The following is a 26,454-nucleotide window of genomic DNA, read 5'->3' on the forward strand; positions in this document are numbered from 1 at the left end:
TTTTATTTCTCTGTCTTCCTACAGGGAGAGACGCATTGCACAGATCTCTTGAGTGAGGGCAGTAAGCTTTGTCTCCTGCAAACACATGTGTCTCTGAATGTGGTTTCCTTTTGTTTCAAGGTTGTGAGTGTGTGTTTGTGTTTTTCAATTGAGAATCAGCAATGATGAGGTGTAAGAGTTGACTGTTCCCCAGAGCGTAGGGGCAAGCTGATAGAAAATTAGCTTTGGGTATTGATGATAAACAAGGTAATCTTCTTTGGGCAATCTTTTGAAAAGAAATCTTGCTTTATTTGTTTTTCAATGCTTTTTTTTTTCCTGTAGGGAATTATCCATGAGTGAAATAAAAAGGCTTAGACGATGGTCTTAGATTTGAGCCTCTAGCTTATAAGGATTTGAATAAATGTTATATTACACATGAATTAAAACATAGGCTAATTCATCAGGAGTTCAAAGAGCATGACTCTCTAAGAAGATACTCGATTTTGTCTTATTGGAATATTAGGATGTGGAGAAACAATGATAATAATATGTGTGTTTTTAAGTGTGCATAGAGTGATAACATCACCCATGCAATACGCCTTTCTAGAAAAGATAATTCACAGATCTGTTCATGATAAAAATTCGTATAAAGGACCATCACACTTTAAAAAAAAAATGGAGGGATTATTTAAAATGCAAAATGATTTTGCCTAATGTAGTTTAACATTAAAGAAAAAATATAAAATTAACTTATTTGTTTAAAAATTAGTATATAAGTAAAAGGCAAATTAAACCTCAAAGATCATCATTTCAAAACCGTGCTAATGAGATGCTAAGATGATCTTATGTATCATTATTTAGTAAGACCAAGCAGGGATTGGTTGACTGACTGGCTGCTTAGGAATCATAAACCTCTGCTTTTAGTCAATTATAGTACAGTAGGAAGTGGGTTAAATCAAAAACTGTATTTCTAACTCCAAGATATTTCAAGTTTGGTTTGGCATTTTTTTTTTTTAACTTTAGAAGTACCATGAGCCAAGAAATGTACTGTCTCCAGGCCATCATTTTCCTTCCTCTAAATTCACATTACTGAATTTCTCCCCCACTTGGACTCTGAAACATAATCAGGGGAATTGGCAGGGTTGGGTTTTCATTTTCACCTCTGGCTAAATCTGTCAACCTGTGATGAGGTTGGCAGGGCATTATCAGGAAGCGAACTGTTTTCCTATTTGTAGAGTGGAAACAAGTACCCGTGCTTGCAGCTTCCAGTCATTTTGTTATTCATGTTACATCATGTTCCTTCTGATTGTTAACATGACAATGTCACTTCGTCTTGAGAGATGTTGGGAGAAGTAAAAGGGAATTACAGAGTTCTGGAAATAAATCTCCCAACCATGTCTTTTGTATCAAAAAGTGTCTGCTATGAGCTGTGGGGGAGCTAGATGTCACTCCCATCAGAGGATGGTTTCCTGTCCCTATAAAATTATTCCCACGTCTATATGGAGCATCTCAACATGTGCGTGCTACTGAGGTAGGGGGTGGCAGAGCTTTAAGCCCATAATAAACGTAGCTGTTTCTTAAGAAAGCTTATTTTGCTGTCATTCTTCACTTCTATCTGTCCATTTCCACCTTCCCAATCCAAACTTGTCACTTTCAACACCTATTAATTCTACTTCCTCAGTACCTTTGCCATCTATTCCTTTTTCTTTCTTTATTTTTTTTGGGACTGCCACTCAAGTTTGGGAAGTAAAAAACATTCTGAGTAAATGCTGTGTCGCAGGGTGTCCCGTTATCACATTACACGCTTTATACATACCATTTGATATCATCTTTACATCAATCCCAAGAAGAAAGAATGTGTGCCTCCACTGTTTAAGATGACCTAGGCTCACAAACGTAAAATGACAATGGCAGGCAGGATAATGGCTCCTCCAAACTCTCCACATCCTAATCCCCAGAACCTGTGGATATGTCACTGCACGTGGCAAAGGAATTTTGCAGATATGATAAAGTGAAGGACCTTGGATTGGGCTTAATGTCATCGCAAGGGTCCTTGAAATTGGGCACTTTTCCTTGCTCTGGTCAGAGGAGAGAAGTGACAGTGGAACAATGGTCAGAGAGATGCTACTTTTCTGGTTTTGAATATGGAGGAAGGGGCCATGGACCAGGGACTGTTGGTGGCCTTTTGAAGCTGGGGAAGTCAAGGTCATGGATTTTTCCCCTACAGCCTTCAGAAGAAACACAGCCCTGCCTGTTGACACCATCATTTCAGTCCAGTAAAAGACATGTCAGACTTTTAATATAAGAACTACAAGATAATAAATGAGTAGTTAGTTTAATTAAGTTAATTGAGTTTAATTAAGTAAGTTAATGATAACATATTCTCCTATTTTACAGATGACAAAACCAAGGTAACTATAAAGATTACTTTGTTACAAGTTTAGCATCAATAGGAAACTAACTCAGTGACCTCCTTGTAAGATCACCCAGGGAGTAAGCATGTGTCTGAGCTGTGGTTTGAATTCATACCTCTCTAACAGTATAGAGCAGATGTGGTTTTCCCTAAGTGTTTCATCCCTCTTTATTTCTTACCTCGATCCTTGAAGTTGTTTGCTACCTGGTATCTCTCCCTAGAGTTCCTCTCGTTTAAATCCATCCTACTCATCACTGGTACGTTATTCTTCCTAGAACACGGAAATGTATAACTACTTTCGATGACCCTGTGGCCTAACAAAGAAACAAACAGCGTGTGTCGGCCTCCTGGTTCCTCTCTGAATTACTTCCAGTTACGTCGCTGATTCACCTACACTCTAGCAAAGCTGGAAAATTTTTGGTGTCCTCCTTCCACCATGAACTTTTCCATCCAAACACATTTTTTCACTGCTTCTTCCACCCGAATGTGTTTCCCTTTAACCAATGCCTACTTGAAATGCCAACAATATACTCCAAGTCAGAGTAATTTCTCTCTCTTCTGATCTGTTCTAACCCACCTCTGATATCAACATCATCATCATAATAATTGTCACTATCAGCGCTATCACCACCATCATCATTAACATTATCTTCATCCACTACCATCACCACCATCATCATCACCACCATCCTTATCTATTACCATCACCACCATCATTATCAGCATCACTTCATAGTACTACCATCACCACCATCATTATGAGCATCATCATCATCCACTACCATCACCACCATCATCATCATCCTAAACCACTACCATCACCACCATCATCATCATCCTAAACCATCCTCAGCAACATCATCCTCCCCCACCATCACCATCATCAGCAACATCATCCCCATCCACTACCATCACCACCATCATCATCATCCTAAACCACTGCCATCACCACCATCATCATCATCATCCTAAACCACTACCATCACCACCATCATCATCATCCTAAACCACTACCATCACCACCATCATCATCATCCTCCAAAACCACTACCATCACCACCACCATCATCATCATCCTAAGTCACTACCATCACCACCATCATCATCAATATCATCCTCCTCCACTATCATCACCACCATCATCATCAACATCATCCTCCTCCACTACCATCACCACCATCATTATCAGCATCGTACCCATCCACTACCATCACCACCATCATTATCAGCATCATCCTCCTCCACTACCATCACCACCATCATCATCATTATCCCCATCCACTACCATCACCACCACCATCATCATCCTCCTCCCCCACTACCACCACCACCATCATCATCAACACATTTTTATTCACTACCATCACCACCACAATCATCATCATCATCCTCATCTGCTACCATCACCACCATCATCCTTATTCAACAATTCCTTAGTGTTCACAAAGTGCCATATACCATGTTAGATCCTTTGTGAGAATCATCTAATTGTTTACCCACATGAAGTAGACACTATTATTTCTCCTGTTTCACAGATGACAAAACCAAGGTAACTATAAAGATTACTTTGTTACAAGTTTACTTTTCTGTCGTAATATAAGCATGTGTATGTCACTACTCAGATGCTGAAATGTTTGAAACAAATTTCAATAATTCAACACCTAGATTTGGAGAAGGATTTCATCTTTTGTTTATCCTCATCATGACTCTGGTATCTACTGGAGTTTTCTTTGCTCCTGCTGAATAATCCCTTTTGGGCCACTACTATTGCATATTGTCAATATGCTACCCATTGTGCAATTCTCTGATTTCTGTTAAATTAGAGAGGAGGCTGGTGCGTGAGTCAATTTTTCTGTCCTATTTATCTTGACAAAAAATGTAAAAGATTATGTGGCATTTGGAATTGGCACAGATTAATTATGTAGATTATATCCACAGTTCTCATCCAAATTCCATTAGAAAGACAGGAAGAGAAAACTGGTTGGTCTTACCATGTGAAAATTTTATTTTGGATATAAAGGGGAAAATGAAAATATTGATGATCAAAAAATGACTGACCCAAGGAAATTCCAGAGTGTTTTAGTTACATGTTCTTGACGTCATTTCTTTACACATTTTGTTCACTGAGGGCCTCTTTACTGGCTTGGGTGCAGGAACTCAGTCTCATGTCTGCCATCCCAAAGTTCTGCCTTTCACTGTGTTGGTCTTTCATTGCCATTGTTTTTCCACATGGTAGCAAGATGGCCACCAGGAGCCACCAGCTCTGTTGTATTCTTCCAGCAACTCCATTGATAATAGGTATAAAAATGAATTCCAGCATTGCCTCTCATTTCACTAATTCATGGCAAGGGCTTTTCCCTGCGTCAGTCACTGTGACAGAACACAGTGATTGGACAGACCTGGTGTAGAACCCAGCCCGGGAGCCCTGGGAACCACACGGCAACACACAGAAGAGAGCATGCTTGGTAAGCAGGACTGAACGCTTGTCAGATCTGGGGGGGGGAAAGGTTGTTGCATAGTTCAATACCACAGGTGTCACTGTATGTGGAGGGAAAAAAATGACACAGAGACGTTCTAAAAGCTGCATTTCCTATTAGATCAGCCAGGCTTTGATGCATATGGAGAAGAACTTTTAGATGACTGGTATTTCAGAAAGCCCTTGTCCCAGTGGATGTTAATGTGTGTAAAAAGAAAAAACAACGGCCGGGCGCGGTAGCTCGTGCCTGAAATCCCAGCACTTTGGGAGACCAAGGTGGGTGGATCGCCTGAGGTCAGGAGTTTGAGACAAGCTTGGCCAACAGGGTGAAACCCCGTCTCTACTAAAAATTAACAAAATTAGCTGGGCATGGTAGTGGGTGCCTGTAATCTCAGCTACTCAAGAGGCTGAGGCAGGGGAATCGCTTGAATCCAGTGGGCAGAGGTTGCAGTTACCCGAGATCATGCCACTTCACTCCAGCCTGGGAGTAAGAGCAAAACTGTGTCTAAGAAAGAAAGAAAGAAAGAAAGAGAGAAAGAGAAAGAGAGAAAGAGAGAAAGAGAGAAAGAGAGAGAGATAAAAGAAAGAAAGAAAAGAAACGAAAGAAAAGAAAAAAAATAGAACAGCGTAATTAAATGTATCTGGTCACTGTTGGATTAAGCAAGTTTCTTTAAGATTTCTTGGAGCCCTCAAGTGGCCGATGCACCTATCATGAATCTTTCAGGTATGAGATACAGAATGATGAGCACTCTCAATATATTTCCACTTGGAATCTTCTTTAGGGAGAATGTATTGTAAAAAATGATCATAGTGTCCAGCCTATTGTTAGTACTCAATAAATATTTGTCAAGTAAGTGAATGACTATCGCTCATTTGGGGAAATAATAGTTCAAGAATCGTGAATGCTCTCTGTAATTCTTGTAGCAAAAGTAAATAACAGTTCTTTGATGTCTTCATTGTCATGTCCTGTTTTGTTCGTTGGTTTTGTTTGTTTTCCCTGCTGGAAATCTTAAGGGGGCTTCAGGATGAACATCTCCATATAGCCATGAAGCTATGGGAGGAAATTGCACATGGTGAAAATAGTGGACAACTGACTGTTCTTTTGATAACCACATTGCAATAAACTTTTAAAGAGATGTACATACTTACACACGCTGATCTGGTTTCTACAGTGTATTCACTTAAACTGGCAAAGAAGTTTACCTTGCTTGAAGCAATTGTTGTATCTAGAAAACTGTAAAAATTGAATTAAATTACAGGTAGAATACACTGGGGAGCTCATTACTAAATGGATCCTATACTGAGTGTTTTTGCAGAATGAGGAATTATTTCGTAAAAGGAGTAATACTCTCTAGTTGATATAATAAGTATTCTTAAATTGAGGTATACAATATCTGTTTATACTACTATTACAGATACATAATTGTCATTTATTTAAACTTATGTCTGAACTAAGTGAAATATCTGTGACTTTGTCTTATAAGTTTTCTTTGGAAAAAAATTTTAACTAGCAGTTTCTTTGTAATATGCAATGGGTCTTGTTTTATATTGAAACCTCAATTCATTTTCTTCCTAGTGAAAAATGCTTTTCCATCCTCTCTGAAATAAATAATAATCTTTGAAATTGGAGTCGATGTAAATCCAGGAGTAATGAGATTCAATTTTTCATTGTAGCTGAATTAGATGGAGAACTTCAAATATTTATTTGAGGTTTAATTTGAGTAATTTAGAAAAACATTGAGCTTCCTCATTCATAAATGATAATTATGTCTCTTCATCAAATATTATACTATATTCCCTTCTGCTATCTGTTCAGTCTCCTTCAGATATGAACAATTTTACATCTCAAAGGGGATTTTTTTTTTCATGTAACTTCCTTGGCTTGTTTAACTTACAAAACCTTTAGAAATGCAGTTTGCTGTGCCTGTGTTTGGAGTGTTTAGTTTTGTAGAGAAAAAGAGGTGAGAAGTAGAATAACATTTACATTGATTTTCTTTAAGGGTGTGCTCTACTGAGAAATAGTATTTTGTCTTACTAAAGCACATGTTTAAGAAATGGAGATTGCTGTCTTGCAAAACTTCCAATATAAACTCCAGTAGGCTAAAATGCCTGTAGCCTCTAGTTGATTATAATTCTGTACTAAATCAAAAGTGACTGCGTTTAAAAACTTCCACAAAGAAAAGCTTAGGCATTTCAAACTAATGCTTGGCCGATGCAAAAATCTTTATTCCTTCCCCTTCAGAATTTCTTTTGGGTAAATGCAAAAGAAAAATCATATGAATTGCTTGAAGATACTCAGGGGTTGACTAGAGAAATTGGGCCTCTACTTTGGTAGTGATGATGTTATACATTATAAAATGTGTATATGGTCTAGTGGTCACTATGGTGGTAGCTGCAGTAGTGGACCAGGTTTTTAACTTTTCTGTATCAGTCCTTTTCCACCCACTGTGGTCATGATACTTGACTCTGGTCACTGCGCTTGCCAGAGGAAGTCATATTAAGTATTCCACCAACCAGGGATCCTTCAGGGGCAAGCGACAGAAACCCAATTCAAACTACCTTCAGCACAAAAGAGAAATATACTGGTTCATAGGAAAAAGCCCAGGGTGAGACTGAGTTCAGGAATTAAGGAATCCAAAATCCAAATGGTGTCCAGAATCTAGTATCTCCTTATAAATCTGCTTTCCACTGTGTGATAACATGATCCGTTCTCACTGCAGCAGCTTGAGTCAAAGGCTTATCCTGGAACTGGTTTCTGTGTTGGTGGATGGAAGGATGATGTGGGAGCACCAAGCCAAGGTCATTTGCTCACCTCTGGACTAAAAGGGGAAGAACAACCCCGGAGAACAGATGACGTTTCGGATGATCCTTCCCCAGACAAACAGGCTGTTGTCCACAAAAGGAAGGAAAACAGATACTGAGCAAACCAGATCAACCGAAGACCCAACCTTGGTATTGGAAGTCCGTATCTCTACATGACCCACCTTTAGCCATCTCCAGGGACACCAGATCTGCCCAGACAGTAGAAGAACAATTGTAATCAAGTGTCAGATACAGCCAGAAGACCAAAAGTCTCTTTTTTTTTAAAACATCCTTTCTGTTAAGGAACCAACCAGAGAGTTGATTGATTGGCCTGTGGTATGCACTTAATAATTATGTCCCAACTGATCAAACTTATCATCCTCCCCAGTAATTAAACTAACTAGAATTGTCTCTTGTCCCACTGCACCCTGTCTGTGAATTTGGAGTTATTTCAACTCTTTGGAAATCATAAAATATGCATTTTGTTACTCATGAATTAGGAGCTAGAAACCAGAAATCCACTTATATTTCTTCCAACTCCCTTAAAATTTTGTGTTCCCTCATGCTCCAGTTTGACAATTAGATCATGTAAATATCATTATGTAAAAGAATACGGCATTAAGATGTACACAGAAGGTGTGGGGGGTAATCTATTTCTGCATCTAAACCAGTCCATTTTTCTAAGATTTATGAGAATGTGGGAAAGTCTGCATTGATCTTCAAGCGCAACTTTTTAAGGGAACGCAATGGATGGTTTAGCTGTGAAAACTAGAGATTCTTAAGTAAGACCATTCTTGTGAAGTTCTCCTGTGGCCGCTGTAACCCAAATCAATCCTGTGAGTATCTCTTCCTGGGCTGGGCCCTGTCTTTCCCCATGTGTGCTTAACTCTTTCTTTTGTCTCTTCCAATTTTTGTTTGCTCTTCTGAAGTCATCATCATCAATTAGTATTTGCCAGAGCCCCACAGGGTCTCACATGCCACTTCTCCATCTGTTATTCACTGAGGCAGACGTGGTGGGACCACCCCTTTTTGGTTAGAATCACATTATTCTATGCTATTTTCAGCATCTCCCACCTGCTGTCCTCCACGCCGTTCTCAAATCCCACATCTTTGTTCTGCCCTGTTTTCCTTCCCCACGGTTTGACTTTCTAAGCATTACGCAATGGTGAGAAATGTGAATCCCTTATACTGATATTGAATTCCAGCTCCCCTACTTTCTAGTTGATATGACCTTGGAGGGTTTTTGGATTCTTTGTGATATTTTCCCCCTTATTCATAAGAGGCATATTGAATGTGTCCGTAGTGTACGAAGACTGTAGAACATGGGGTGATGGTTGTGAAAATGAGCTTAAAGTTAGAGAATGTGGCATTGTTCTTGGTACATATTAGGTACTAAAAATGGGCATTTCTATTACTATCTTAGGGATTCGAGTAGGCAGGCGAGTGACAATCATAACCAGCATGCAGCCATCGTCACTATGAGAAACTGTCTTCAATCCATTTGAAGTGCACTCCCAGGCACCCCTGTCATGTCAGTTTTTAAAATATTTTTATCAGCATGCAAGGCAGCATATGGACTACTGTTCTGGGGCCACCTTAGCCTTGAACTCTCTTCAAGTTCACTGTTACCCGGTTTTCCCTTCATAGTTATCCTCCCTATGTGACTTTTTTTTTTTTTTAACATAACTTTCAGCATCAGTGACTAAAATAAGGTTCTCCGTAACGGTCATAATATGCAGGTATGTTCTATGCAAAAGCGATGTCTTTCAGAGTCAAGACTGTGCTGCGTGTCTTTGAAGAAAGCAGCCTGCATTTAAAAGCAGTATTAATTCAGTTAATTTCAGCACGTTATATAATGTGTCCAGTGACCTATAAACGCTGACTGGTCAGGCACTCCAGTAACACCAAAGTGAGTGATATGTCATAACAGACAATTGGACTCTTTAGACTGGACGATGGGAAGAGTGTTTTTGTTGGGATGAATACTCATCTGTCAACAAGCCCCTGCCCTGTTCTGATGATGGACAAGGCATTGGGTTAACACACTGGGACATAAAATGGCATGGCCCTTGCCCTGAAGGAGTTTATGATGAAGGTAGGAAAATGAGGCATAAGGACATGAACATACGCAGGCACGGCGAAGAAAAACTCACGATAGTTGGTTGTAGATAAGTGCCAAATGAGGGGTCTGGGCACTAAGGATAGCTATTCTGCTGCAGGTCTTTCAATTTGGGCCCAAAGGCAATGTTAAATTTGTGGACAGATACAAATTGTTCAGAGTTATTGCGTCAAAACGTAATTTGCCCTGGTATGTGGATGAGCTAGCTGTCATACATGTTTTCAGGGTATCCTTTCCTTCTCTTATGATTGGCAAGAAAAGCTTAAAACCTCTCTCTCATCGAATACTCTCCCCCACTCACTGCAGCAGCCCTGAATAAACCAGGTGGGTACCTGGGAATTGTAGAGGCATTCCCCTCAGGTGATGTATTTGATCATCAGAGCCAGAGTAAGGGGACTTGCTGAATTTTTCACCTGGAGAGGAACATGAGAAGTACATCATGTGCTGTCCTCTCCCGATCTCAGGCCTTCCTCTCAATAGCTGAACCCAAGCCTTGTTGAAATGAAAAATAACGGTATAGCCATCACATGCTTATATATATATTTTTAAATGTCAGCACCATAGGAAGGGTTTTTTTTTTAAAAAAAAAAAAAGAGTAATTTTGACTGGGTGCGGTGTCTCACACCTGCAATCTCAGTACTTTGGGAGGCTGAAGCAGGCGGATCAGTTGAGGTCAGGAGTTCGAGACCAGCCTAGCCAACATGGTGAAACCCTGTCTCTACTAAAAATACAAAAAAAAAAAAAATCGACTGGGTGAGGTGGCGGATGCCTGTAATCTCAGCTGTTCAGGAGGCTGAGGCAAGAGAATTGCTTGAACCCCGGAGACAGAGGTCTGAGATCTGCTGAGATCGCACCACTGCACTCCAACCTGGGCAATGCGAGTGAAACGCCATCTCAAAAAAAAGAATAATAATAACTTTAAAAAAATTACCGTAAGTAGATTCCTGAAACTGAGTCACCTGGTAAGACAGACCTTCTCAATACTCACAATTTCATTATTACTACATTTACCTTATTATCTATGCCATATCCTAGTAAGTAATTAAAAGTAGTAGTTCATGACATATAGAATTTACCTAGTCATGAAAACTTTTACTAGGTGTGTTTTTAATGCTCCAAATATCCTCTTTACCCAATTTGCTAGTCACGTCCTCAGACTACTTAACCATTGTTGGAGGTTGGGTTCACAGATGATCACAGGGCATTGGGAGTACCAGATGCTTATGAGGGATCCATACCAGTAAAAGAAAGGAGCAGAGAGCAGAATTGGGTAGAGGGGGTGAGTCAGACTATGATATGAGCCTGGTAAGCCTCAGCTGACCCACTGGGGAGCTCCAGAGGTGAAGAGTTTATCCGTCTGTGTGTGTGTGTGTGTGTGTGTGTGTGTGTGTGTGTGTGTGTGTGTTATGTGTTTACCTTCAGATGAAATGGCTGGGACTTTACCCCTTACCTCTCTCAGTCATTGGATGCAGGTTGCCCCAAGAAGGGTGTGACCCTTGAGTAAGGAAGCTCTCTGCAGCTGAGGCAGGGCCTGAAGGGGCTGACCGCCGTGGCCGCCTGCTGACCTCAACCCCGCAGCTGGGCAGGGGTATCTGTGAGATGCAGCTCCATTTTTACCATCGTCTTACTGACTCCACAAAGTGGGAAGACATCTGCATTAGTCTGTTTTACATTGCTATAAAGGAATACCTGAGACCGCATCATTTATAAAGAGGAAAGGTTTATTTGACAGCTAGTTATATAGGTGGTACAAGCATGGCAACAGCATCCGCTCAGCCTCTGGTGAGGCCTCAGGAAGCTTCTATTTGTGGTGGAAGGTGAAGGGGGAGCAGGAGTGTCACATGGTGAGAGAGGAGGGGGTGCCAGGCTCTTTTTAACAATCACGTAAAGGCACATGTACATGTACGTTCGTTGCCCAGCACTATTCACAATAGCAAAGACGTGGAATCAGCCTAAATGTCCATCAGCAGTAGACTGGATTTTAAAAATGTGGCACATGTACATCGTGGAGTATTATGCAGCCAGAAAAAGAATTAAATCATGTCCTTTGCAGCCACATGGATGGAACTGGAGGCCAGTATTCTAAGCAAACTAACATAGGAACAGAAAAGCAAATACTATATTCTCACTTATAAGTGCAATCTAAACACTGAGTACACATGGACACGAAGGAACAACAGACACCAGGGCCTGCTTGAGGATGGAGGGTGGGTGGAGGGTGAGACTCAAAAACTACCTGTTGGGTACTATGCTTATTACCTGGGTGACCAAATAATGTGTACACCAAACCCTTGCAATATGCAATTTACCTGTGTAACAAACCTGCACATGTACCCCTGAACCTAAAATAAAAGTTTAAAAAATTAGACTTTGTGGTAACTCACTCATTACAGCAGGGACAGAACCAAGCTGTTCATAAGGGATCTGCTCCCCTGTGATCCAGACACCTCCCACCAGGCCCACCTCCAACACTGGAGATCACATTTCAACATGAGATATGGAAGGGACAAATACCCAGATTGTTGGCCAGCCGTGGCCGTGGGGGCTCATGCCTGTAATCCCAGCACTTTGGGAGGCCGAGGCGGGCAGATTACCTGAGGTCAGGAGTTCAAGACGAGACTGGCCAACATGGTGAAACTCCGTCTCTACTAAAAATACAAAAATTTGCCTGGCGTGGTGGTGCATGCCTGTAATCCCAGCTACTCGGGAGGCTGAGGCAGGAGAATCGCTTGAGCCTAGGAGGCAGAGGCTGCAGTGAGCCAAGATTGTGCCATTGCACCGCAGCCCGGGCGACAGAGCGAGACTCCATCTCAAAAAACAAACAAACAAAAATCCAAATTATATCAACATTCTATTCCTTCTCAAAAAGTTGTCATGAAGATTAAATAAGGTCATGCATTGAAGATACTCAACCCAGTGACTGCTGAGAATAATTGCTCAATAAAAACCTGTAAAGCAGTTGCTGTTCTCTCTGGTTTTTGTTTTAGCCTTTAGATTTAAAAAATTTTTTTTTGTTATGGTAAAATAGACATAACATAAAATGTACCACCTTAGTTATTTTAAATGTAGAGTTCAGTGGCATTAAATATATTCACATCGTCGTGCGACCATCACCACCATCAGTCTCCAGAACTTTATGTGCCACATGGAAACTTTGTACCTATGAGACATGAACTCCCCGTTCTCATGTCCTCCCAGCCTCTGGCCACCAGCGTTCTGCTTTCTGTCCCTGTGGATTCGATGTTCTAGGTACCTCATCTAAGAACCATATGACACTCGTCCTTTGGTATCTGGCCTATTTCACTCAGCATAATGTCCTCAAGGTTCATGTTGCAGTGTGTTATTCTTATTTCCTTCCTTTTTAAGGCTGCATAATATTTCATTGTGAGGATATATCATGTTTTGTTTTGTTTTGATATATCATGTTTTCTTCATTTCTCTGTTGATAGACATTCAGGTCATTTCCACCTCTTGGCTATTGTAAGTAATGCTTCTATTATTTACTTCTTCTTCTTTATTATTATTACAGAGCTCTTAATTCCATTTCATAGATAAGAAAGCGGCTGAGAGTGGTGGCTTACACCTGTGATCCAGCACTTAGGGAGGCCGAGGCAGGAGGATTGCTTGAGCCCAGGGTTTTGAGGCCAGCCTAGGCAACATAGTGAGACCCCATCTCTACAGAAAATGTAAAAAATATTAGCCAGGCATGGTGGTACATTAGCCAGGCCTGTAGTCCTAGTTTCTCGGGAGGCTGAGGTGGGAGGATCGCTTGAGCCCAGCTGTTCAAGGCCAGCCTGGGCAACACACTGAGACTCTGTCTCTAAAATAAAAATAAAAAAAAAGCCTGGTGTGGTGGTGCATACCTGTGGTTCTGACTTGGGAGGCTGAGGTGGGAGGATCGCTTGAGCCTGAGAAGTTGAGGCTGCAGTGAGCCATGATTGAGCCACTGCATTCCAGCCTGAACGACACAGTGAGACCCTGTTTCAAAAGAAAAAAAAAAAAAAGGAAAGAAAAAAGAAAGTGGCTCTAACAGTTCAAGGACAAGAGCAGCAACTGAATCCACATCTGTCCAACCCAGATTCCAAGCTGCTGACTGCCATCTGGGTGGCCTCCCCTCTCTGAGGATAACTAGCCACTCTGAAAAGCACCTTCCTGTGTTATGCCTGAGGCTACAGCAGACTCCTGCTATCTCATATAAAAGAGGCCTCGGCTTCCCAGCCTCAAGCAAAGGGAACTTTCTAGGTCCCAGTCCCCCTGCTTTGATTTTAACCCTCTCTGTGTCTCTCATCTCTGACTTCCCCTTCCTTGCTCTCCATCTAATTCCCCCTCCTCGTCTAGCTCTTTGAAGTTGAGGGAATCTGTACTGCCAGGCACTATCCTTGCTCTTCTGATTTCTTAATTCATTTCACCTTCCTCCTAGCCCCATGGGGCAGGCATTGTTATTATCATCCCCATGTTGTGTGTAAGGAAATGGGTCATGCGGGAGTTAAAAACCTGCCTAACTTTCACGCAGCTAGTCAGTGGCAGAACCACGAATTGAACAGCCAGTCCCTGCTCCACAGAGATATGCAATGCTGCCTCTTGAGCTAACACAGAAATTCAGACCCCACTTTGTAGACACAATGGCTCAGCATTAGAAGACGACCCTGCAGCCAAACCTAGACAAACATGAGGTGGTGCTGCTGTCCTGAGCTTGCTATTCACCGTCTCTGCCCACATGGCTCTAGCTGGGCTCAGGACTTTCCTCTTCACAGCAGGCTGAATGGCAAACCCAGAGGCCATTGCAGCTGCCTCAGTATTCTACACCCCCCTTGGGTCTAGAAGTTGTTGGAGGCAGACATACCAGACTGTTTGTAATATGGCTGCTTTCCCCTTCACCTAGCTGGAGCCAACAGGGGTGGGGGAAGACTGAGAGAGAGAATGAGAGAGAGAGAGAGAGAGAGAGGGAGAGAGAGAGAGCCTGCCTAACTGCCTCTTTATCCCAAATCCATATATTATTTTGGAACATTCAGTGTTGCAGAAATACGTGGAGGGATAAATCATTCCTGCTGCCATCTGGTCTCGGAGAACCTTCCCAAGAACTGTAGCTTCGTTTAATTTTGCTGTGTTCCTTTCCCAACCTCTTTGTGCTTTCCATCATCTTTTCTTGGCTGCATTTTTGAGTTTGTTTTGCCTTCAGTTTCTTGCTCTTTTAGCTGTTTCTGGATTTCAGTTTTTAAAAAGGAATAACAGATCGTACTTATCCAAGTCGTGCCAGATTCTTTATTTGGCATAATGCTACCTCATGGCTATTTTTTAACTTTCATCTGGAACCTTGGAGTGATGTGTGGATTTTTTTTTTTTTAATGCCCCAACCAGATGCACTAAGCAGCTTGATGGTCAGTAATGAGGCAGCACCAGGACCCTGTGGTCCTAGAGTTTCTTGGCAGTGCCTTCATGGCAAATGTTTCAGTGAGATGAGCATGGCAGACCCGGCCCAGCCATTGCTCTGTGGTTCCAAAGTCCTTTTCAATGAACAAATGGGTTGGTATTCACCTAGTGGGACTGCAACTCCAATGAGATTACTCAAAACATAGTGGGCAAAGGTTTCTCACTGTTTGAGTGGGAGGTTACGAGGCAAGAAATCTAGAGTGATCCATGGTATGATGGATGGGAGTTGGCATCAGAATGAATCATGTTTAGGTTAATCGAGACACAGATGATTAAGTATAGAAATACCTACAGACATGCATACATCCCTGGGTTAGTATACACATAGATCTTCTTGCTCTGTCAGCTTAGACGTCCTGGAAGCCACAACCCCCCAGCAGCAGTGAGCATGCCTACTACCCAGATCTCAGTTTCTAATACCATTCTCCAAAAAGGGAACAAGGGCTCCTTGGAGAAGTGGCTGCTTTTAGGACTCGGCTATGAAATATACGAGATGAACCTGATAGTGGATATTTTATAGTGCAAGAAAGTGCTCACAACAACAACAAAGCCACTGTGTTAGAGTACGTCTTATAAATGAGAAATAAAGAGGGATAAAATTATAAGTTAGGGCCTGGCATGGTGGCTTAAGCCTGTAATCCCAGCACTTTGGGAGCCCGAGGCAGGCAGATCACTTGAGCTCAGGAGTCCAAGACCATCCTGGGCAACATGGTGAAACCCTGTCTCTACTAAAAATACAAGCATTGACCGGGCGTGGCGGTGCATGCCTCTAGTCCCAACTACTCCGGAGGCTGATGTGGGAGGAGCACTTGAGCCTGGGAGGTCGAGGCTACAGTGAGGTAAGATGGTGCCACTGAACTCCAGCCTGGGTGAAAGAGCAAGACTCTATCTTAAAATATATACATATATGGATAGATACAGGTTAGATGGACAGAATTGTTGACCACCTTTCACGCCTATTAAAACCCGGATGCTTAGCAGCAGAGACTGGCTTTGTACAGGCATTGTAACCTTTGTTGTGACAGGGTTTGTGTTGAAAACTTTTTACTGCTCCCGTAAATAGGTAAGATCTAAATTCCTCTTCTTAGGTTCACAACCGCAGTGGCTTTCCTGGTCGCCCACATCCCAATTTTGATGATAGGGCAACTTGAAACTAAAAGAGTGAAAAATAAATCACATTTACGAGGAGAAAATCAAGTCATTGCAACTCAATTATTAATGTGCAAAACTGTTATGCAATGTAGCAGCCCAATTAATAGGTGTCTCTTGGGGAATAATCAAGGCTTAATTTGGCATGATAATTAGTAGCCTCCCCTTCCAGCTTTGGATGGGGGGCCCCTGTAGGACAGCCTGATGGCTGGTAATGAGGCAGGATCACTTACTTTGCTGCGGTGTTAATTGTATCTTTCTGTGCATGGGGACAAAACAGATTTACCTGTTTCTGGATGCTGGGATGTGCCATTGGTCTAATAGAGTTGTACTTGTTTCCTGGTCTTGCCAACACTGGCCTTTCTGAAGGGCAACACTGTTACACTTTTGAGATGTTTTTAATTGGCTGAGTTGTTCTAATGGCTACAGCTGCAGTCTTTTTTTTTTTTTTTTAATAGAATGTGTGGCAGAGTTCCAATCTTACAAGACATATGGCCAGAGCTGGCATATTCTTAGGAATAACAGGAAATTGTCCTGTTTAGGATATCTGTAATAATAGGTGACCACAAGTCATCTGGTGTAGGTATCTGTCTCCTCCATGTGTCTCAGAGAACTTCTGTTTTTTGCAATATTGCAAGATGTTTGTACAAGCTGTATAGTCACATAAAACAAAAATATGAAAAATTGCAAAAGCATGCTATTTTTACTGACAAATACGGAACAGCCCAGAGAAGAAAATAGTATATCATCTCTAATCATCCATCAGCTAAGAGATAACCACGTCAACGTTTCGGTATAATCGCTTTCCAGTCTTCCATGCACACACACATTTCTCCCCACATATATTTAATCCAGATGTGATTTCTGTTTGCAAAAAGGAAATTGTAAGGTGCATACTATTTTGTTAACTTGTCGTTTGATCATAGGAGCAGATTTTGAACCAGATCAATACTAGCATTTCCTAAACGGTCCTCCTCCAAAATTCGGGAGCTGCTGATCTGTGTTCTGAAAGAGAGGCTGAGATAAGAGGCATTTATTTCCTCTCCTCCTCTAGGTAACACACAGTGAACATTCATGTTTCAAAGTCTCCGTTTACATGTTGAAAACGTCATTTAGGGAAATCATACGTTAACAGCTCCTGCAACTGTTTTCCTCAAACTACGCTTGGGAAGATGCTAGTGAATATTTAGATGGCTTCCCATTTTTGTTTTGTTTTGCTGTTGTAAACATCACTGCAGTGAACATCCTTGCACACACATCTTGGGGCATTTCTAAGATTTCCTTAGAATCAACCCCAAGAAGAGTTGGCAGTCAAAGGACATACTGAATTGAAGATTTTGGATCTCCTTGGATGAACTGCCCTCTCCAGAAAGGAAGGGCATGTACATTTGCAAGCCCAGGAGAGCGATAGGAGAGTGCCCCTCCTCCCTGTTTCTGCTCCATAGCACATTTTTAATTCCAGATTCTGCAACTTTAGTAGCCATGTAGGAGACCAAAAGAGAAAGTTTATTAAATTCTTATTTATGTGTTCAATTTGCATCCGCCTTCTCCTTCCCCAAGCTCAAAGCACCACACAGAAAACATTAAGCTTGTAACTCTCGGATGCGCTCCTCTGTGAGAGAGGGACTTAGGGGAAGATTCAGGGAATGGAGATGAGGAAAGAAGAGAGGAAGAAGCAGGATGCATTGCAAATGAAAACCTAGACATCAGCTAGTGCTGCAGAGGATTTCAAAACCCTAGTTTCAGAAGGAAGGCCCTTTTCCATCGTCTTTCCCCTTGCTTCCCTTTCGCATGCGTAGTAGGAGAAACCACAGTGAACAATTTGCAGCTTTCGTTTACTACTCACAGACACCTGGCTTGGGGAGGGGGAATGTTGGGGCTTATGACTTTTCCCCTTATTTCTTGTCAAGCCCCTCCCTTGTTGTTGAGTCCTCCCTAAATGGTCACTCTTATTTATTATGTTCAAAGTCATTGTGTGGGCTAGGAGAGTCCCAAAGCATTTTTGAACACACACACACACTCTCACACACTCACACTCACTCACAAAAATCACTGTCTTCCCAACTACCTTGAGACCATCTTCTGTTTTCTTACTTTCCATCATTTCTTCCTAAATCAGACAGGAGTTAACTTCTAAAATGATAGGATTTTGTCCCTACCATTTTTGTGAAAAATGTTCCTTTCTCCCCACACTGCCCAATGAGAGTCCCTTAAGATCTTTGCATCATGTTCCTCTTCCTCCTGTGTTGGACAATTTCACACAAATATGTTTTTTGCCCAATGATTTAAGATGCTCTTAATTGCTTTACTGAAGGGAAATAGAACCCTTTTTAAGCCAACAGCTGAGCGATTTGCTGTGACAATTCTGCCGCTATGCATTCACTTAATTTCCAATTAATCAAACATTCAATAAATCATTAGTATAATTACACCTGTTCTCTTCTTGCCCTAGCACATTAGCTCAACTCAGGCAGTCCCTTCGACTGGCTGTGGGGAAGGTGTTCATTTGTCTGCCCTGGCTGGGTGCACATTCTTACTCCCTGTGAGCCTTGAGAAATGACGAGTAAGAAACTGTAATTATTTCAGGCACCAGAAGTTTGCTTGGTTTTCCTCTTCTCTGCTTCCCACTCCATTGCGTCCCCAACAACTTAAGCCAACATCATAGTGGCCTAGTAGCGGTGGCTGGTTAATTTCAGCAAGCTTTTCTTTTTTTTTTTTTTAATCATTTTTATTCCCCGACTGTGCCTCTTTTCTAATTACACCATCTCCCCAGGTGAGCAATAATTCCCTCATCACCATATATCTCAAGCACAGATTATTAAAATAATATAGCTTATGTCATATAAATGTAACAGAAAGTATCTTAAAGATGCTTTATTGAAAGCTGGTAAATTGGTTCAACAGATGAATGTTTTAAGGCCTGTTTTTAAAAGGTTGCACAAGTATAAACCCACTGAATTACTGCTGCAGTTTCACACGAGCGGATGCAATTATTTTAAGCATCTAACTGTGCAAAAGACAGATCTGAAAGGGAAGGAGCTAAATTATCTGAGATTAATTAAAGGGTTTCATTTTGCTCTTGATTTAAAAATAAATTTCAAGCATGCATCACTTGTTATTCTCTTGAAGAATTTGCATTATGGGGTTTTAAAAAAATACTGAGAATGTTAAGCCTCGTGGGTTCCTCATACAATATAGCTGACAGCTCTTAAAAAGAGGGGTTGACCTGTTGTTGCAGCAGCATTTTCTCCTACATCCTTCTTTCTACTTTTCCATTTGTGAAGGGTGTTAATCTTAAAACTCATTTCCAATGTACGATTGTGCATTTACATGAATCTCCCATAAGATTGCTCCTGATTCGATCTATGCTCATCGATTTAATTTCTTTTACCTCTCAGAGCCAGTGGTGCTGAAGGGTTTATGGTAATTGTAGTGTTGTGGGTTTCGGTGGAACAGTTCCCTGGTAACTTAAGTGTGGGTTTGATTCCCTCTAAACTCGCTCAGCCCAGGAGTTAGTGTGGCAGGCACCTTGGAGGCAGAGAGCTTGCAGGCCAGATCAGAATGCTGGCTGGTACACAGCCGGAAGGTATGGGGAGGCAGGAGAGGGAACGGCCGGGGGGCTACTGGCCAGATGGATCGCTGTTCTAATGGGGCCCTTTTAAGGTGAATCACTTGGCAATTTTGTGAGTTGGCAGACGGCACAGCCACCTGTGCTCAATGTGAAATGAGATACAGGTAACCTACTGGTCTGAAATATGCTGCTCACCCTTTGAGAGACGGTACAGTGTTGCAAGAGGTGATTTGCCCTAATAGTGGGGTATCGGGGAGGAAACCACAGCAAAAATACCATGAGTTTTGGGACTGAGGGGAGTTCAAATCCAAGCTGTGTGTCTCCAGAACTGTAGTTTCTAATTTGGTTTCACTTCTCAGAACTGAAATGTTTCTCACTTCTTTTCCTTAACTTCTCAAAGCCAAATTGTTCCTCTGTAATAGCATTGTCCAGAAGAACATGATTAAAGCTGCATGTCTACTTTTAGTTTTTTAATGGTCATGTTTTTTAAAAGTAAAAATAAACAGTTGAAATTAATCTAATGTATTTTATTGAACCCAAATAGCCAAAGCATGATTATTTCAGCATGTGATCACTATAAAAAGAAGATATTTTACATTCTTTTTTTCATCCTAATTTTTTGGAATTCATTGCGCATTTCACACTGACAGTGCATCTCCATTTACATTAGCCGCATTCCAAGTACTCAGAACCTCAAATGGTGATGGTTACTTTATCTAATGGTGCAGGTCTAGCTGATCTGTTATCAGAATAGTACCATTTGCAAGTGAAAGAAACCTAATTCAAATGAGCTTCAGCAAGAAAAGAACACTTGTCTCAAGTATGACTGAATCTAGAAACCCACCTGCTGCAGTTCGGAAATTCCCCGCATCAAGGCCCTGCTTGCTCTTGGGTGGCCCATTAGATGGTAGGAAAATGGCCCTTGGCAACCCCAAGCCTTAGGTGACCCTTAAGTTTGTGACCTCAGGGAATGAGAGATCATCTTCCCCTGTAGCTGTAGCCAAAACAAATTTGGTGAGGAGAAGGAGGAAAGGGACAGGCTGCATTTGTGACAAGTGTCTGAGAAGACTCCTTCTAGCAGAAAGGGAGGGGATGATGGGCAAATCCATCAAGGCTACATGTAACGGGCAGTGCAGTTCCCCAGAGAAGCTCCACCGGGCAGAAAAATGGCACATACCCATTGCAAGTGAAATGATACAATCTGCCTTAAAGGTTATGGTAAGGATTGCTTAGGCCAAAACTCTGCAGTCTTTCTTGATACTTCTGTGTCTCAAATATCGTGCATCTAATCTCTGACCCAGGAAAACCTGTTGGCTTAAGAATTTATCCAGAAATGTATTGCCTGCCACCACAGGAACCATCATCCTGAGGAGGTTCTGTCTTTTCTTGCCTGGATGATCCTATCCTCCTCCTAACTCTGCTTTCACTGTTTCCTCTCCGCACGCCCCTCCCCACACCATGGCTTCTGTTTCACTGAGAATAGAAGAAAAAGTCCTTGAAGTTTTTCACAAGGTCCCCGCACTCCGGTCCCTACCAACTTTGTCACCTGGTATCTTGTTCTGTCTCACCGGATAATGGTTTGGCTCCGTGTCCCCACTCAAATCTCATCTTGAATTATAATCCCCACGTGTCAAGGGAGGGACCTGGTAGGAGGTGACTGGGTCATGGGGTTGGTTTCTTTCATGCTGTTCTCATGATAGGGAGTGAGTTCTCACAAGATATGATGGTTTAAAAGTGTTTGGCAGTTCTGCCCTCACTCTCTGTCTCTCCTGCCACCATATAAGACATGCCTTACTTCCCCTTCGCCTTCCACCGTGATTGTAAGTTTCTTGAGGCTTCCCCAGCCGTGAGGAACTGTGAGTCAGTTAAACTTCTTTTATCAAGTCTCAGGTATGTCTTTGTGGCACTATGAGAATAGACAGATACACTCCTCACTGAGCCTATCTCACCACCTCTCATTCTAGATTTGGTTTTCCTTTAAGATCTTTGCATTGTCTAGTTCTTCTACCTGGAGAAACCTTCCCCAGCTACCCTAGGTCTTATTCCTACCAAATTTTAGGTCTTTACCCCTAAACCACTCTTTCAGTGAGATCTTTTCTATCGAAAATTGCATTCTCCTACATTTCTTATCTCCCATTCTTCCTTTGTAGCTGAAGCATTTAGCATAGTATATGTTTAGTGATTTTGTTCTCTCTCTCTTTCTCTGTCTCACATACACGAGATGGTAAACTCCATCAGGAAAGATATTTCTGTGTAGTGTTACATTCCTCTACCTAGAACAGACTGATTAGAGAGGCTCAACAAATATTTATTGAATGAATAAATGATGGAAGTAGAGGTGCTCAATGAACAGTAGCCATCATCATTATTTGCTGTCAGAGGCTATTTCTATGTTCAGCAAGGTTAAAACTCAAAATAGAACTCTGCTATGAACCCTTAAGTGTCAATGCTATCAGTCTACAAGGTGTTGCAACCTTCTGTCATCTGGGTCTGCCAAATACCCATTTGCCCATGTGTGCCCAAGGCCACGTTGTTGAAATGTTACATCTGTCCTGGGCGTGACCTAGATAATCTGCCTAATGACTGGGCCACAGTAATAGGATTTTGAGAGTTTTACTGTGCACTGTCCTAACTGTTCCTCTCATCTCCCTAGGATTGTTTTCTACCAGTTTTTTCCATCTCAATGGATGGTATTACCATCTTCCCAGTGGCCCAGGGCATCATCTTCTGAAACTCAACTCCCAAGCCTCAGTCTAATGTCAACCATGGCAAGATAACATAATTTAATCATTCCTTTATTCAGAAAATGTTTATTAGGTCCTATCATGGCATAGGCACTCTGATAGGCGTGGCAGCCAAAATGCCTCCTAAATATCTTTAAAAACATACCCACTTCTCGCCATCTCCCCTACTGTCACCAGGCAGCTGGACTATAAAATATTCTTCTTAGCAGTCGATATGGTTTAGCTGTGTCCCCACCCAAATTTCATCTTGAATTGTAGCTCTCATCACCCCCATGTGTCATGAGAGGGACCCAGTGGGAGGTAATTGAATTATGGGCGTGGGTTTTTTTTTTTTTTCCTTGTGCTGTTCTCGTGATAGTGAATAACTCTCTTGGGATCTGATGGTTTTATAAAGAACAGTTCCCCTGCACATGCTCTCTTGCCTGCCGCCATGTAAGACATGCCTTTGCTCCTCCTTTGCTTTCCACCATGATTGTGAGGCCTCCCCAGCCATGTGAAATCACGAGTGTATTAAACCTCCTCTCTTTTATAAATTACCCAGTCTCAGGTATTTCTTACAGCAGTGTGAGACTGGACTAATACACCAATCTTATGTTCCCTCCCAGTCTTGCCTATCTTCTGTCTGTCTTCTGCCTAGAGCCAGGATAATCTTTTCCTTCTCACAGAGTTTCCTTCCAACTCTGATCATATCATTCCTGGGTTTTTTGTTTGTTTGTTTAATAATAACAGTCCCGCATTGCTCACAGGATAAAGTCTCAAAGGCTCACAGGAGTCTTGACGATCTGGTTTCTGCCAACCTCTGCATCCCCATCTCTCACCAAACTCCTCTTAAACTCTAATCTCCAGTCCAAGATTTCTCAACCTTGGTATTGGAACATTTAGAGCTGAATAATGCTGTGATATGGGGGCCTATCCTGTGCATTGTAGGATGTTGAGGAGCATCCCTGGCCTCTACACACTAGATGCACATAAAACCCCCTCCCCAGTTGAGAGAACCACAGATCTCTCCAGATATTTTCAAATGTCCCTTTGTGGGCAAAAATAAAAATCCTTCCCTTCCCCATTGGGAACAACAGCTTCAAACAAAATTCAAGTTACAGTTGCCCAAACATCCACTGTCCTCCCTTGTTTTTAGACTTTTGCACAACCTCTCTTCCTCTCTCTTTCCACATCTACCTCCTTAGTTATGGCTGGTGACTCCTGCTCACCCTTCATGTCTCAGCTCTGACAGCACCTTCTAGGAAAGCTTTTTTAGACTTCTCCCAGGTAATAGGGTGATGGCAAGATCCTTGGTAAGACTTGGGGACTGATAGCACGTGCAGAATATGGACAGGAAGATATCATTGTTTGCTCAGCTGGGTTCTCCCGGAAGCAGACCTGAGGCAATAATTCACATGAAAGTAGTTGATATGGTTAGGCTTTGTGTCCCCATGTAAATCTCATCTTGAATTGTAATACCCATGTATGGAGAAAGGGAAGTCATTTGATTATGGGGGTGGTTCCCCCATGCTGTTCTTGTGACAGTGAATTTTCACAAGATCTAATGGTTTTATAAATGGTAGTTTTTCTTGCACTCTCACACACTCTCTCTCTCCTGCTGCCATGTAATACACATGCCTGCCTCACTTTCCGCCAAGACTGTAAGTTTCCTGAGGCCTCTCCAGCCATGCAGAACTGCTAGTCAATTAAACCTCTTTCCTGTATAAATTACCCAGTCTTAGGTATTTCTTTATAGCATTGTGAAATTGGACTAAAACGGTAGTTTATTTGGGAGGAAACACCAGTGGTCATGGTGGTGGTGATGGTGGTGGTGGTAGAAAATGGTGCAGGGGAGAGAAGGCCACCTACAGAATTTATTTTGTGAAGCCCCTGACCACGATGTGGAACTGAAGCTTAATCCCACTATAGGATCCTTGGAACCAGTGTAGACCCATATCTTAGTATTATCCTACCCAAGGGCAGGGGGCTTGGGGTATTTATACCCCAACTCTCATTAGTCATTGGTCGAGGGATTCGGCTTTTCCTGCTGCACAGGTAGGAGAAGTGATTTCGCACCCAGAAGAAGAAATGTAGGTGTTGAACACGACACATTACAGCCGGGTCCTTGTGCACTGATGCCATAAAGGTGTGGGTAAATTGGTGGAGCTCTGGAGTGCCTCACGTGGTGACTCTGAGGTGTTGCATCTACACAGCTGGGACATGGGCAGTGCCATTGTCTAAACAGTACAATTTGTTGAGAGGAGAAACTGGCTTGTTTCTTTGAACCACGTGTGCTACGTCCATAGGAGGCTGCATCTGAGGTTCTGTTTGGGAGGCAGAATAAAGTCTCTAGAAGGCACGTGGAAATAAGGAAGCTAAAAGTGGAGTCAGATTGGAGCTGAAGACTTTAGTCGTAGAGGCCCCTCGAAGGGATTGTGGTTAAGCCTTGAAGATGAGTAAGGTGGTCAGAGGAGTTGCAGGTCTAGGGAGGAGGGATAACAGGAGAGAAATCCATATTTGGGATTAGTTTTGTTCCTTCTCCTAACGTCTGTGTGCGGCAGCAGGGAGTGGTGAATGCAGTCAAGATTTGCCACTTGGGACTAAGCCACAGCGTTTCCAAATAAAGACTTTAACAAACACTCCTCATTCAGAATGAATTTAAGGGCTAATCCTTATCACTCACACACACAGAACAAGGAACCTTTCCCTGAGGCAATGCAGGAGAAAGTTTTAAAGTTTTTTTTTTTTCTTTTTTTCTTTTTTTAACCCTGTTCTGTTGAATTATCTTCAAAAGTGCCTTAGAGTCTGGGACCAGGGTGCAGAGGGACAGATGGAGTGAGTGATTTTGAATGCTGCAGCTTTATCTTGCTGCATTACAAATATGTGATGCCGTTTAACATAGCAAGCCATCAGGTTAATAAACAAATGATTGCCAAGTTTGTAATTGGCAAGGAAGGAGGTTATAATCTATAAGGAGCTTTGTGTCCCAACCAATTTATTCTCTAACAGAACTTCATTGCCTCCGTCACTGAAAACTCCCGAAGAGTCTTAAAAGCTAAAAACTCAGATTGGCTGAGCTAGTTTTCTCTTGTGGTCTCCTTTCTGGCCTCATCTCCTATCCAGATAAAGATACTTGGAAAACCCATTTCTTGAAGATGAAGCAGACTACCTGGCCCAGAAATGCCTGGTTTCTTGTTTATGAGTGGTTTTTATCCAGTGAATTGGAAAGAAGTGAATTGTGTGGAAGAATCCATTTAAAATCCTTTCAGCTACACAAAATTGGAAAATAAAATGTGTGAACCAAGATTGTCTGAGTTTCTTAGGGTATGAAGACCCTTTGGGGTCAAGGCTCAGCCTGCTACTATTACAGCCTCATACCCTGCTTCTCTCTTCCTAGTACGATGATTAAGGATACCACACAATTGGCCAGGTGTGCAGTGCCCAACTCTGTGGGGCCATTAACTTCACAGCCTACATAAATGAAGCCGCTTATGGTTTTGTGAGCTCACCCTGCTCAATTGTACATGATGGCCCTGGTGACAATATGTGCTTTTGGAATTAGATTAGCCTGAGGCAAATTCTACAAAAAATAGAGTGACCTTACATAGGTCGCTTTATTTCTAAAACAGGGGGTTACAATACCTTTCTCATAATATTGTTTACAAAAATGATGCAAGAGATTGCTTGCCTTTGTATGTGTTTTCCCTTTGCCTGGGTTACTTACTGCAAAGCCATCTTTATTTTTCATAAACCACTTCCAATTTCTTCTGTGGGGTATTTTCCATAACCTTC

At 41.9% G+C, this 26,454-nt stretch overlaps 1 protein-coding gene and 1 long non-coding RNA gene across 32 annotated transcripts in view; one reads left to right on the forward strand and one right to left on the reverse strand.

The window, feature by feature from the left end:
• Nucleotides 1–26,454, forward strand: part of RBFOX1 (RNA binding fox-1 homolog 1) — a 2,485,711-nt gene that overhangs the window by 1,468,883 nt on the left and 990,374 nt on the right. The gene's annotated exons all lie outside the window — the stretch shown is intronic.
• Nucleotides 2,495–5,493, reverse strand: LOC144337899 (uncharacterized). The gene is made up of 2 exons (XR_013411539.1): nucleotides 3,370–5,493; nucleotides 2,495–3,297 (listed from the first exon to the last, which is right to left on the reverse strand). It is a non-coding gene; the product is annotated as an uncharacterized LOC144337899 (long non-coding RNA).

The sequence above is a fragment of the Macaca mulatta genome, chromosome 20 (assembly GCF_049350105.2).
Source record: "Macaca mulatta isolate MMU2019108-1 chromosome 20, T2T-MMU8v2.0, whole genome shotgun sequence".
NCBI lineage: Eukaryota > Metazoa > Chordata > Mammalia > Primates > Cercopithecidae > Macaca > Macaca mulatta.